The 13,058-nt window shown below is 61.9% G+C and overlaps 13 non-coding genes across 13 annotated transcripts; all 13 read right to left on the bottom strand.

The window, feature by feature from the left end:
- Positions 1-302: 302 nt before the first annotated feature.
- Positions 303-466, bottom strand: LOC138558137 (U1 spliceosomal RNA). The gene has a single exon (XR_011298292.1). It is a non-coding gene; the product is annotated as a U1 spliceosomal RNA (small nuclear RNA).
- An 866-nt stretch (positions 467-1,332) lies between these two features.
- LOC138558333 (U1 spliceosomal RNA) lies at positions 1,333-1,496 on the bottom strand. The gene has a single exon (XR_011298485.1). It is a non-coding gene; the product is annotated as a U1 spliceosomal RNA (small nuclear RNA).
- Positions 1,497-2,362: 866 nt separating this feature from the next.
- On the bottom strand, positions 2,363-2,526 carry LOC138558515 (U1 spliceosomal RNA). Its single transcript, XR_011298662.1, has one exon. It is a non-coding gene; the product is annotated as a U1 spliceosomal RNA (small nuclear RNA).
- Positions 2,527-3,392: 866 nt separating this feature from the next.
- On the bottom strand, positions 3,393-3,556 carry LOC138558332 (U1 spliceosomal RNA). Its single transcript, XR_011298484.1, has one exon. It is a non-coding gene; the product is annotated as a U1 spliceosomal RNA (small nuclear RNA).
- Positions 3,557-4,422: 866 nt separating this feature from the next.
- Positions 4,423-4,586, bottom strand: LOC138558136 (U1 spliceosomal RNA). The gene has a single exon (XR_011298291.1). It is a non-coding gene; the product is annotated as a U1 spliceosomal RNA (small nuclear RNA).
- Positions 4,587-5,466: 880 nt separating this feature from the next.
- LOC138558514 (U1 spliceosomal RNA) lies at positions 5,467-5,630 on the bottom strand. Its single transcript, XR_011298661.1, has one exon. It is a non-coding gene; the product is annotated as a U1 spliceosomal RNA (small nuclear RNA).
- Positions 5,631-6,500: 870 nt separating this feature from the next.
- On the bottom strand, positions 6,501-6,664 carry LOC138558135 (U1 spliceosomal RNA). The gene has a single exon (XR_011298290.1). It is a non-coding gene; the product is annotated as a U1 spliceosomal RNA (small nuclear RNA).
- An 866-nt stretch (positions 6,665-7,530) lies between these two features.
- Positions 7,531-7,694, bottom strand: LOC138558331 (U1 spliceosomal RNA). Its single transcript, XR_011298483.1, has one exon. It is a non-coding gene; the product is annotated as a U1 spliceosomal RNA (small nuclear RNA).
- An 866-nt stretch (positions 7,695-8,560) lies between these two features.
- Positions 8,561-8,724, bottom strand: LOC138558417 (U1 spliceosomal RNA). Its single transcript, XR_011298567.1, has one exon. It is a non-coding gene; the product is annotated as a U1 spliceosomal RNA (small nuclear RNA).
- Positions 8,725-9,594: 870 nt separating this feature from the next.
- LOC138558134 (U1 spliceosomal RNA) lies at positions 9,595-9,758 on the bottom strand. The gene has a single exon (XR_011298289.1). It is a non-coding gene; the product is annotated as a U1 spliceosomal RNA (small nuclear RNA).
- An 866-nt stretch (positions 9,759-10,624) lies between these two features.
- LOC138558133 (U1 spliceosomal RNA) lies at positions 10,625-10,788 on the bottom strand. The gene has a single exon (XR_011298288.1). It is a non-coding gene; the product is annotated as a U1 spliceosomal RNA (small nuclear RNA).
- Positions 10,789-11,658: 870 nt separating this feature from the next.
- Positions 11,659-11,822, bottom strand: LOC138558132 (U1 spliceosomal RNA). The gene has a single exon (XR_011298287.1). It is a non-coding gene; the product is annotated as a U1 spliceosomal RNA (small nuclear RNA).
- Positions 11,823-12,688: 866 nt separating this feature from the next.
- Positions 12,689-12,852, bottom strand: LOC138558329 (U1 spliceosomal RNA). The gene has a single exon (XR_011298481.1). It is a non-coding gene; the product is annotated as a U1 spliceosomal RNA (small nuclear RNA).
- Positions 12,853-13,058: the final 206 nt, after the last annotated feature.

Genomic DNA, 13,058 nt, shown 5'->3' with positions numbered 1-13,058 from the left:
AACTACCGGGGCACCTGATATCATGGGGCGCACAAGTCTGGGGTTAGGCACCTGTGCACTTCACCCCTCCAGTGAATGCTGGCCCTCTTGACCGCAGCAACATTCAGGGGCCCAACCTACACATGACACACATGACTTTCACATTTTTTTATTTCACCAATCCATCAGGCCTGTGGACCCCTGAACGGCCCAGGGCTGGCCCTCTTGACTGCAGCAAAATAAACTCTGCTGCACGAGCTTGGGCCCTGTGTGCAAACAACCTGACTCGCACACTAAACTCTTTCTTTCTTTCACCAATAAATCAGGGGAAAGCGCGAACGCAGTCCCCCACTACCAGAAATAATGCAGTCGAGAATCCCGCATTTGGGGACATCGCAGGGGTCAGCAAATCCGATGTGCAATGGATGAGCCTCACCCTGGGAGCTCTGCCTTGCTGATCACAGATGCTCCCCTGCCAGGTAAGTATGAGTTGCGAGCCAGAGGGCAGGGCTTGGGCCTGTTCTGGAAGCCCCGCTAAGCGAGGGTGAGAAGGCCGGCCCTGACCCAGCCCCAGCCCTCCCGGAAGCCCTGAGCGTCTGCGGAGCTGCCTGTCCCACGTGCAGGGGGAAGCTCCGGCAGGCAGAGCCCAGCAGAAGAGGCACATTGTGGCACAGTTCATGTCTCCCACCAGGCCCTGCTCGGCCTGAGATTTGCATAAATTCGGACCTGGCTGCCAGCCAGCAGGCCCAGTCGGAAAGCGAGCAGGCCTGGCGCAGTGGGCCCACTGGCCCGTCGGCCCCAGGCGGGTCCATGGCCCTCCTGAGCCGACAGGTCACCCCGCTTAACAAGAGCGTCTCGGGTGGGGTGCCCCCCGCCAGGACACAGCAAGGCCCGATCGTGCCCGATCGGTGCTCGGACGGGGCGGGCGGCAGCGGCGGCCGGGAGCCAGTTTCACCCCTGCCCCCAAAACCCCAGGAGCTGGCTGGGCCTTCCTTAGGTTGGAGGGCCTGGGCGCGAAAGCAGAGCCCGGGCAGGGCAGGCTGGCTTCAAGAACTACCGGGGCACCTGATATCATGGGGCGCACAAGTCTGGGGTTAGGCACCTGTGCACTTCACCCCTCCAGTGAATGCTGGCCCTCTTGACCGCAGCAACATTCAGGGGCCCAACCTACACATGACACACATGACTTTCACATTTTTTTATTTCACCAATCCATCAGGCCTGTGGACCCCTGAACGGCCCAGGGCTGGCCCTCTTGACTGCAGCAAAATAAACTCTGCTGCACGAGCTTGGGCCCTGTGTGCAAACAACCTGACTCGCACACTAAACTCTTTCTTTCTTTCACCAATAAATCAGGGGAAAGCGCGAACGCAGTCCCCCACTACCAGAAATAATACAGTCGAGAATCCCGCATTTGGGGACATCGCAGGGGTCAGCAAATCCGATGTGCAATGGATGAGCCTCACCCTGGGAGCTCTGCCTTGCTGATCACAGATGCTCCCCTGCCAGGTAAGTATGAGTTGCGAGCCAGAGGGCAGGGCTTGGGCCTGTTCTGGAAGCCCCGCTAAGCGAGGGTGAGAAGGCCGGCCCTGACCCAGCCCCAGCCCTCCCGGAAGCCCTGAGCGTCTGCGGAGCTGCCTGTCCCACGTGCAGGGGGAAGCTCCGGCAGGCAGAGCCCAGCAGAAGAGGCACATTGTGGCACAGTTCATGTCTCCCACCAGGCCCTGCTCGGCCTGAGATTTGCATAAATTCGGACCTGGCTGCCAGCCAGCAGGCCCAGTCGGAAAGCGAGCAGGCCTGGCGCAGTGGGCCCACTGGCCCGTCGGCCCCAGGCGGGTCCATGGCCCTCCTGAGCCGACAGGTCACCCCGCTTAACAAGAGCGTCTCGGGTGGGGTGCCCCCCGCCAGGACACGGCAAGGCCCGATCGTGCCCGATCGGTGCTCGGACGGGGCGGGCGGCAGCGGCGGCCGGGAGCCAGTCTCACCCCTGCCCCCAAAACCCCAGGAGCTGGCTGGGCCTTCCTTAGGTTGGAGGGCCTGGGCGCGAAAGCAGAGCCCGGGCAGGGCAGGCTGGCTTCAAGAACTACCGGGGCACCTGATATCATGGGGCGCACAAGTCTGGGGTTAGGCACCTGTGCACTTCACCCCTCCAGTGAATGCTGGCCCTCTTGACCGCAGCAACATTCAGGGGCCCAACCTACACATGACACACATGACTTTCACATTTTTTTATTTCACCAATCCATCAGGCCTGTGGACCCCTGAACGGCCCAGGGCTGGCCCTCTTGACTGCAGCAAAATAAACTCTGCTGCACGAGCTTGGGCCCTGTGTGCAAACAACCTGACTCGCACACTAAACTCTTTCTTTCTTTCACCAATAAATCAGGGGAAAGCGCGAACGCAGTCCCCCACTACCAGAAATAATGCAGTCGAGAATCCCGCATTTGGGGACATCGCAGGGGTCAGCAAATCCGATGTGCAATGGAGGAGTCTCACCCTGGGAGCTCTGCCTTGCTGATCACAGATGCTCCCCTGCCAGGTAAGTATGAGTTGCGAGCCAGAGGGCAGGGCTTGGGCCTGTTCTGGAAGCCCCGCTAAGCGAGGGTGAGAAGGCCGGCCCTGACCCAGCCCCAGCCCTCCCGGAAGCCCTGAGCGTCTGCGGAGCTGCCTGTCCCACGTGCAGGGGGAAGCTCCGGCAGGCAGAGCCCAGCAGAAGAGGCACATTGTGGCACAGTTCATGTCTCCCACCAGGCCCTGCTCGGCCTGAGATTTGCATAAATTCGGACCTGGCTGCCAGCCAGCAGGCCCAGTCGGAAAGCGAGCAGGCCTGGCGCAGTGGGCCCACTGGCCCGTCGGCCCCAGGCGGGTCCATGGCCCTCCTGAGCCGACAGGTCACCCCGCTTAACAAGAGCGTCTCGGGTGGGGTGCCCCCCGCCAGGACACGGCAAGGCCCGATCGTGCCCGATCGGTGCTCGGACGGGGCGGGCGGCAGCGGCGGCCGGGAGCCAGTTTCACCCCTGCCCCCAAAACCCCAGGAGCTGGCTGGGCCTTCCTTAGGTTGGAGGGCCTGGGCGCGAAAGCAGAGCCCGGGCAGGGCAGGCTGGCTTCAAGAACTACCGGGGCACCTGATATCATGGGGCGCACAAGTCTGGGGTTAGGCACCTGTGCACTTCACCCCTCCAGTGAATGCTGGCCCTCTTGACCGCAGCAACATTCAGGGGCCCAACCTACACATGACACACATGACTTTCACATTTTTTTATTTCACCAATCCATCAGGCCTGTGGACCCCTGAACGGCCCAGGGCTGGCCCTCTTGACTGCAGCAAAATAAACTCTGCTGCACGAGCTTGGGCCCTGTGTGCAAACAACCTGACTCGCACACTAAACTCTTTCTTTCTTTCACCAATAAATCAGGGGAAAGCGCGAACGCAGTCCCCCACTACCAGAAATAATACAGTCGAGAATCCCGCATTTGGGGACATCGCAGGGGTCAGCAAATCCGATGTGCAATGGATGAGCCTCACCCTGGGAGCTCTGCCTTGCTGATCACAGATGCTCCCCTGCCAGGTAAGTATGAGTTGCGAGCCAGAGGGCAGGGCTTGGGCCTGTTCTGGAAGCCCCGCTAAGCGAGGGTGAGAAGGCCGGCCCTGACCCAGCCCCAGCCCTCCCGGAAGCCCTGAGCGTCTGCGGAGCTGCCTGTCCCACGTGCAGGGGGAAGCTCCGGCAGGCAGAGCCCAGCAGAAGAGGCACATTGTGGCACAGTTCATGTCTCCCACCAGGCCCTGCTCGGCCTGAGATTTGCATAAATTCGGACCTGGCTGCCAGCCAGCAGGCCCAGTCGGAAAGCGAGCAGGCCTGGCGCAGTGGGCCCACTGGCCCGTCGGCCCCAGGCGGGTCCATGGCCCTCCTGAGCCGACAGGTCACCCCGCTTAACAAGAGCGTCTCGGGTGGGGTGCCCCCCGCCAGGACACGGCAAGGCCCGATCGTGCCCGATCGGTGCTCGGACGGGGCGGGCGGCAGCGGCGGCCGGGAGCCAGTTTCACCCCTGCCCCCAAAACCCCAGGAGCTGGCTGGGCCTTCCTTAGGTTGGAGGGCCTGGGCGCGAAAGCAGAGCCCGGGCAGGGCAGGCTGGCTTCAAGAACTACCGGCGCACCTGATATCATGGGGCGCACAAGTCTGGGGTTAGGCACCTGTGCACTTCACCCCTCCAGTGAATGCTGGCCCTCTTGACCGCAGCAACATTCAGGGGCCCAACCTACACATGACACACATGACTTTCACATTTTTTTATTTCACCAATCCATCAGGCCTGTGGACCCCTGAACGGCCCAGGGCTGGCCCTCTTGACTGCAGCAAAATAAACTCTGCTGCACGAGCTTGGGCCCTGTGTGCAAACAACCTGACTCGCACACTAAACTCTTTCTTTCTTTCACCAATAAATCAGGGGAAAGCGCGAACGCAGTCCCCCACTACCAGAAATAATGCAGTCGAGAATCCCGCATTTGGGGACATCGCAGGGGTCAGCAAATCCGATGTGCAATGGATGAGCCTCACCCTGGGAGCTCTGCCTTGCTGATCACAGATGCTCCCCTGCCAGGTAAGTATGAGTTGCGAGCCAGAGGGCAGGGCTTGGGCCTGTTCTGGAAGCCCCGCTAAGCGAGGGTGAGAAGGCCGGCCCTGACCCAGCCCCAGCCCTCCCGGAAGCCCTGAGCGTCTGCGGAGCTGCCTGTCCCACGTGCAGGGGGAAGCTCCGGCAGGCAGAGCCCAGCAGAAGAGGCACATTGTGGCACAGTTCATGTCTCCCACCAGGCCCTGCTCGGCCTGAGATTTGCATAAATTCGGACCTGGCTGCCAGCCAGCAGGCCCAGTCGGAAAGCGAGCAGGCCTGGCGCAGTGGGCCCACTGGCCCGTCGGCCCCAGGCGGGTCCATGGCCCTCCTGAGCCGACAGGTCACCCCGCTTAACAAGAGCGTCTCGGGTGGGGTGCCCCCCGCCAGGACACGGCAAGGCCGTGAAGGCAAGGCCCGATCGTGCCCGATCGGTGCTCGGACGGGGCGGGCGGCAGCGGCGGCCGGGAGCCAGTCTCACCCCTGCCACCAAAACCCCAGGAGCTGGCTGGGCCTTCCTTAGGTTGGAGGGCCTGGGCGCGAAAGCAGAGCCCGGGCAGGGCAGGCTGGCTTCAAGAACTACCGGGGCACCTGATATCATGGGGCGCACAAGTCTGGGGTTAGGCACCTGTGCACTTCACCCCTCCAGTGAATGCTGGCCCTCTTGACCGCAGCAACATTCAGGGGCCCAACCTACACATGACACACATGACTTTCACATTTTTTTATTTCACCAATCCATCAGGCCTGTGGACCCCTGAACGGCCCAGGGCTGGCCCTCTTGACTGCAGCAAAATAAACTCTGCTGCACGAGCTTGGGCCCTGTGTGCAAACAACCTGACTCGCACACTAAACTCTTTCTTTCTTTCACCAATAAATCAGGGGAAAGCGCGAACGCAGTCCCCCACTACCAGAAATAATGCAGTCGAGAATCCCGCATTTGGGGACATCGCAGGGGTCAGCAAATCCGATGTGCAATGGAGGAGTCTCACCCTGGGAGCTCTGCCTTGCTGATCACAGATGCTCCCCTGCCAGGTAAGTATGAGTTGCGAGCCAGAGGGCAGGGCTTGGGCCTGTTCTGGAAGCCCCGCTAAGCGAGGGTGAGAAGGCCGGCCCTGACCCAGCCCCAGCCCTCCCGGAAGCCCTGAGCGTCTGCGGAGCTGCCTGTCCCACGTGCAGGGGGAAGCTCCGGCAGGCAGAGCCCAGCAGAAGAGGCACATTGTGGCACAGTTCATGTCTCCCACCAGGCCCTGCTCGGCCTGAGATTTGCATAAATTCGGACCTGGCTGCCAGCCAGCAGGCCCAGTCGGAAAGCGAGCAGGCCTGGCGCAGTGGGCCCACTGGCCCGTCGGCCCCAGGCGGGTCCATGGCCCTCCTGAGCCGACAGGTCACCCCGCTTAACAAGAGCGTCTCGGGTGGGGTGCCCCCCGCCAGGACACGGCAAGGCCGTGAAGGCAAGGCCCGATCGGTGCTCGGACGGGGCGGGCGGCAGCGGCGGCCGGGAGCCAGTCTCACCCCTGCCCCCAAAACCCCAGGAGCTGGCCGGGCCTTCCTTAGGTTGGAGGGCCTGGGCGCGAAAGCAGAGCCCGGGCAGGGCAGGCTGGCTTCAAGAACTACCGGGGCACCTGATATCATGGGGCGCACAAGTCTGGGGTTAGGCACCTGTGCACTTCACCCCTCCAGTGAATGCTGGCCCTCTTGACCGCAGCAACATTCAGGGGCCCAACCTACACATGACACACATGACTTTCACATTTTTTTATTTCACCAATCCATCAGGCCTGTGGACCCCTGAACGGCCCAGGGCTGGCCCTCTTGACTGCAGCAAAATAAACTCTGCTGCACGAGCTTGGGCCCTGTGAGCAAACAACCTGACTCGCACACTAAACTCTTTCTTTCTTTCACCAATAAATCAGGGGAAAGCGCGAACGCAGTCCCCCACTACCAGAAATAATGCAGTCGAGAATCCCGCATTTGGGGACATCGCAGGGGTCAGCAAATCCGATGTGCAATGGATGAGCCTCACCCTGGGAGCTCTGCCTTGCTGATCACAGATGCTCCCCTGCCAGGTAAGTATGAGTTGCGAGCCAGAGGGCAGGGCTTGGGCCTGTTCTGGAAGCCCCGCTAAGCGAGGGTGAGAAGGCCGGCCCTGACCCAGCCCCAGCCCTCCCGGAAGCCCTGAGCGTCTGCGGAGCTGCCTGTCCCACGTGCAGGGGGAAGCTCCGGCAGGCAGAGCCCAGCAGAAGAGGCACATTGTGGCACAGTTCATGTCTCCCACCAGGCCCTGCTCGGCCTGAGATTTGCATAAATTCGGACCTGGCTGCCAGCCAGCAGGCCCAGTCGGAAAGCGAGCAGGCCTGGCGCAGTGGGCCCACTGGCCCGTCGGCCCCAGGCGGGTCCATGGCCCTCCTGAGCCGACAGGTCACCCCGCTTAACAAGAGCGTCTCGGGTGGGGTGCCCCCCGCCAGGACACAGCAAGGCCCGATCGTGCCCGATCGGTGCTCGGACGGGGCGGGCGGCAGCGGCGGCCGGGAGCCAGTTTCACCCCTGCCCCCAAAACCCCAGGAGCTGGCTGGGCCTTCCTTAGGTTGGAGGGCCTGGGCGCGAAAGCAGAGCCCGGGCAGGGCAGGCTGGCTTCAAGAACTACCGGGGCACCTGATATCATGGGGCGCACAAGTCTGGGGTTAGGCACCTGTGCACTTCACCCCTCCAGTGAATGCTGGCCCTCTTGACCGCAGCAACATTCAGGGGCCCAACCTACACATGACACACATGACTTTCACATTTTTTTATTTCACCAATCCATCAGGCCTGTGGACCCCTGAACGGCCCAGGGCTGGCCCTCTTGACTGCAGCAAAATAAACTCTGCTGCACGAGCTTGGGCCCTGTGTGCAAACAACCTGACTCGCACACTAAACTCTTTCTTTCTTTCACCAATAAATCAGGGGAAAGCGCGAACGCAGTCCCCCACTACCAGAAATAATACAGTCGAGAATCCCGCATTTGGGGACATCGCAGGGGTCAGCAAATCCGATGTGCAATGGATGAGCCTCACCCTGGGAGCTCTGCCTTGCTGATCACAGATGCTCCCCTGCCAGGTAAGTATGAGTTGCGAGCCAGAGGGCAGGGCTTGGGCCTGTTCTGGAAGCCCCGCTAAGCGAGGGTGAGAAGGCCGGCCCTGACCCAGCCCCAGCCCTCCCGGAAGCCCTGAGCGTCTGCGGAGCTGCCTGTCCCACGTGCAGGGGGAAGCTCCGGCAGGCAGAGCCCAGCAGAAGAGGCACATTGTGGCACAGTTCATGTCTCCCACCAGGCCCTGCTCGGCCTGAGATTTGCATAAATTCGGACCTGGCTGCCAGCCAGCAGGCCCAGTCGGAAAGCGAGCAGGCCTGGCGCAGTGGGCCCACTGGCCCGTCGGCCCCAGGCGGGTCCATGGCCCTCCTGAGCCGACAGGTCACCCCGCTTAACAAGAGCGTCTCGGGTGGGGTGCCCCCCGCCAGGACACGGCAAGGCCCGATCGTGCCCGATCGGTGCTCGGACGGGGCGGGCGGCAGCGGCGGCCGGGAGCCAGTTTCACCCCTGCCCCCAAAACCCCAGGAGCTGGCTGGGCCTTCCTTAGGTTGGAGGGCCTGGGCGCGAAAGCAGAGCCCGGGCAGGGCAGGCTGGCTTCAAGAACTACCGGGGCACCTGATATCATGGGGCGCACAAGTCTGGGGTTAGGCACCTGTGCACTTCACCCCTCCAGTGAATGCTGGCCCTCTTGACCGCAGCAACATTCAGGGGCCCAACCTACACATGACACACATGACTTTCACATTTTTTTATTTCACCAATCCATCAGGCCTGTGGACCCCTGAACGGCCCAGGGCTGGCCCTCTTGACTGCAGCAAAATAAACTCTGCTGCACGAGCTTGGGCCCTGTGTGCAAACAACCTGACTCGCACACTAAACTCTTTCTTTCTTTCACCAATAAATCAGGGGAAAGCGCGAACGCAGTCCCCCACTACCAGAAATAATGCAGTCGAGAATCCCGCATTTGGGGACATCGCAGGGGTCAGCAAATCCGATGTGCAATGGAGGAGCCTCACCCTGGGAGCTCTGCCTTGCTGATCACAGATGCTCCCCTGCCAGGTAAGTATGAGTTGCGAGCCAGAGGGCAGGGCTTGGGCCTGTTCTGGAAGCCCCGCTAAGCGAGGGTGAGAAGGCCGGCCCTGACCCAGCCCCAGCCCTCCCGGAAGCCCTGAGCGTCTGCGGAGCTGCCTGTCCCACGTGCAGGGGGAAGCTCCGGCAGGCAGAGCCCAGCAGAAGAGGCACATTGTGGCACAGTTCATGTCTCCCACCAGGCCCTGCTCGGCCTGAGATTTGCATAAATTCGGACCTGGCTGCCAGCCAGCAGGCCCAGTCGGAAAGCGAGCAGGCCTGGCGCAGTGGGCCCACTGGCCCGTCGGCCCCAGGCGGGTCCATGGCCCTCCTGAGCCGACAGGTCACCCCGCTTAACAAGAGCGTCTCGGGTGGGGTGCCCCCCGCCAGGACACGGCAAGGCCGTGAAGGCAAGGCCCGATCGGTGCTCGGACGGGGCGGGCGGCAGCGGCGGCCGGGAGCCAGTCTCACCCCTGCCCCCAAAACCCCAGGAGCTGGCCGGGCCTTCCTTAGGTTGGAGGGCCTGGGCGCGAAAGCAGAGCCCGGGCAGGGCAGGCTGGCTTCAAGAACTACCGGGGCACCTGATATCATGGGGCGCACAAGTCTGGGGTTAGGCACCTGTGCACTTCACCCCTCCAGTGAATGCTGGCCCTCTTGACCGCAGCAACATTCAGGGGCCCAACCTACACATGACACACATGACTTTCACATTTTTTTATTTCACCAATCCATCAGGCCTGTGGACCCCTGAACGGCCCAGGGCTGGCCCTCTTGACTGCAGCAAAATAAACTCTGCTGCACGAGCTTGGGCCCTGTGAGCAAACAACCTGACTCGCACACTAAACTCTTTCTTTCTTTCACCAATAAATCAGGGGAAAGCGCGAACGCAGTCCCCCACTACCAGAAATAATGCAGTCGAGAATCCCGCATTTGGGGACATCGCAGGGGTCAGCAAATCCGATGTGCAATGGATGAGCCTCACCCTGGGAGCTCTGCCTTGCTGATCACAGATGCTCCCCTGCCAGGTAAGTATGAGTTGCGAGCCAGAGGGCAGGGCTTGGGCCTGTTCTGGAAGCCCCGCTAAGCGAGGGTGAGAAGGCCGGCCCTGACCCAGCCCCAGCCCTCCCGGAAGCCCTGAGCGTCTGCGGAGCTGCCTGTCCCACGTGCAGGGGGAAGCTCCGGCAGGCAGAGCCCAGCAGAAGAGGCACATTGTGGCACAGTTCATGTCTCCCACCAGGCCCTGCTCGGCCTGAGATTTGCATAAATTCGGACCTGGCTGCCAGCCAGCAGGCCCAGTCGGAAAGCGAGCAGGCCTGGCGCAGTGGGCCCACTGGCCCGTCGGCCCCAGGCGGGTCCATGGCCCTCCTGAGCCGACAGGTCACCCCGCTTAACAAGAGCGTCTCGGGTGGGGTGCCCCCCGCCAGGACACGGCAAGGCCCGATCGTGCCCGATCGGTGCTCGGACGGGGCGGGCGGCAGCGGCGGCCGGGAGCCAGTTTCACCCCTGCCCCCAAAACCCCAGGAGCTGGCTGGGCCTTCCTTAGGTTGGAGGGCCTGGGCGCGAAAGCAGAGCCCGGGCAGGGCAGGCTGGCTTCAAGAACTACCGGGGCACCTGATATCATGGGGCGCACAAGTCTGGGGTTAGGCACCTGTGCACTTCACCCCTCCAGTGAATGCTGGCCCTCTTGACCGCAGCAACATTCAGGGGCCCAACCTACACATGACACACATGACTTTCACATTTTTTTATTTCACCAATCCATCAGGCCTGTGGACCCCTGAACGGCCCAGGGCTGGCCCTCTTGACTGCAGCAAAATAAACTCTGCTGCACGAGCTTGGGCCCTGTGTGCAAACAACCTGACTCGCACACTAAACTCTTTCTTTCTTTCACCAATAAATCAGGGGAAAGCGCGAACGCAGTCCCCCACTACCAGAAATAATGCAGTCGAGAATCCCGCATTTGGGGACATCGCAGGGGTCAGCAAATCCGATGTGCAATGGATGAGCCTCACCCTGGGAGCTCTGCCTTGCTGATCACAGATGCTCCCCTGCCAGGTAAGTATGAGTTGCGAGCCAGAGGGCAGGGCTTGGGCCTGTTCTGGAAGCCCCGCTAAGCGAGGGTGAGAAGGCCGGCCCTGACCCAGCCCCAGCCCTCCCGGAAGCCCTGAGCGTCTGCGGAGCTGCCTGTCCCACGTGCAGGGGGAAGCTCCGGCAGGCAGAGCCCAGCAGAAGAGGCACATTGTGGCACAGTTCATGTCTCCCACCAGGCCCTGCTCGGCCTGAGATTTGCATAAATTCGGACCTGGCTGCCAGCCAGCAGGCCCAGTCGGAAAGCGAGCAGGCCTGGCGCAGTGGGCCCACTGGCCCGTCGGCCCCAGGCGGGTCCATGGCCCTCCTGAGCCGACAGGTCACCCCGCTTAACAAGAGCGTCTCGGGTGGGGTGCCCCCCGCCAGGACACGGCAAGGCCGTGAAGGCAAGGCCCGATCGGTGCTCGGACGGGGCGGGCGGCAGCGGCGGCCGGGAGCCAGTCTCACCCCTGCCCCCAAAACCCCAGGAGCTGGCTGGGCCTTCCTTAGGTTGGAGGGCCTGGGCGCGAAAGCAGAGCCCGGGCAGGGCAGGCTGGCTTCAAGAACTACCGGGGCACCTGATATCATGGGGCGCACAAGTCTGGGGTTAGGCACCTGTGCACTTCACCCCTCCAGTGAATGCTGGCCCTCTTGACCGCAGCAACATTCAGGGGCCCAACCTACACATGACACACATGACTTTCACATTTTTTTATTTCACCAATCCATCAGGCCTGTGGACCCCTGAACGGCCCAGGGCTGGCCCTCTTGACTGCAGCAAAATAAACTCTGCTGCACGAGCTTGGGCCCTGTGAGCAAACAACCTGACTCGCACACTAAACTCTTTCTTTCTTTCACCAATAAATCAGGGGAAAGCGCGAACGCAGTCCCCCACTACCAGAAATAATGCAGTCGAGAATCCCGCATTTGGGGACATCGCAGGGGTCAGCAAATCCGATGTGCAATGGATGAGCCTCACCCTGGGAGCTCTGCCTTGCTGATCACAGATGCTCCCCTGCCAGGTAAGTATGAGTTGCGAGCCAGAGGGCAGGGCTTGGGCCTGTTCTGGAAGCCCCGCTAAGCGAGGGTGAGAAGGCCGGCCCTGACCCAGCCCCAGCCCTCCCGGAAGCCCTGAGCGTCTGCGGAGCTGCCTGTCCCACGTGCAGGGGGAAGCTCCGGCAGGCAGAGCCCAGCAGAAGAGGCACATTGTGGCACAGTTCATGTCTCCCACCAGGCCCTGCTCGGCCTGAGATTTGCATAAATTCGGACCTGGCTGCCAGCCAGCAGGCCCAGTCGGAAAGCGAGCAGGCCTGGCGCAGTGGGCCCACTGGCCCGTCGGCCCCAGGCGGGTCCATGGCCCTCCTGAGCCGACAGGTCACCCCGCTTAACAAGAGCGTCTCGGGTGGGGTGCCCCCCGCCAGGACACGGCAAGGCCCGATCGTGCCCGATCGGTGCTCGGACGGGGCGGGCGGCAGCGGCGGCCGGGAGCCAGTTTCACCCCTGCCCCCAAAACCCCAGGAGCTGGCTGGGCCTTCCTTAGGTTGGAGGGCCTGGGCGCGAAAGCAGAGCCCGGGCAGGGCAGGCTGGCTTCAAGAACTACCGGGGCACCTGATATCATGGGGCGCACAAGTCTGGGGTTAGGCACCTGTGCACTTCACCCCTCCAGTGAATGCTGGCCCTCTTGACCGCAGCAACATTCAGGGGCCCAACCTACACATGACACACATGACTTTCACATTTTTTTATTTCACCAATCCATCAGGCCTGTGGACCCCTGAACGGCCCAGGGCTGGCCCTCTTGACTGCAGCAAAATAAACTCTGCTGCACGAGCTTGGGCCCTGTGTGCAAACAACCTGACTCGCACACTAAACTCTTTCTTTCTTTCACCAATAAATCAGGGGAAAGCGCGAACGCAGTCCCCCACTACCAGAAATAATACAGTCGAGAATCCCGCATTTGGGGACATCGCAGGGGTCAGCAAATCCGATGTGCAATGGATGAGCCTCACCCTGGGAGCTCTGCCTTGCTGATCACAGATGCTCCCCTGCCAGGTAAGTATGAGTTGCGAGCCAGAGGGCAGGGCTTGGGCCTGTTCTGGAAGCCCCGCTAAGCGAGGGTGAGAAGGCCGGCCCTGACCCAGCCCCAGCCCTCCCGGAAGCCCTGAGCGTCTGCGGAGCTGCCTGTCCCACGTGCAGGGGGAAGCTCCGGCAGGCAGAGCCCAGCAGAAGAGGCACATTGTGGCACAGTTCATGTCTCCCACCAGGC

Source organism: Ambystoma mexicanum, unplaced genomic scaffold, assembly GCF_040938575.1.
Source record: "Ambystoma mexicanum isolate Mex_15411 unplaced genomic scaffold, UKY_AmexF1_1 Mex_scaf34, whole genome shotgun sequence".
NCBI lineage: Eukaryota > Metazoa > Chordata > Amphibia > Caudata > Ambystomatidae > Ambystoma > Ambystoma mexicanum.
Note: the sequence above shows the minus strand (reverse complement) of the source record. Positions and strands in the feature narration are given on the sequence as shown.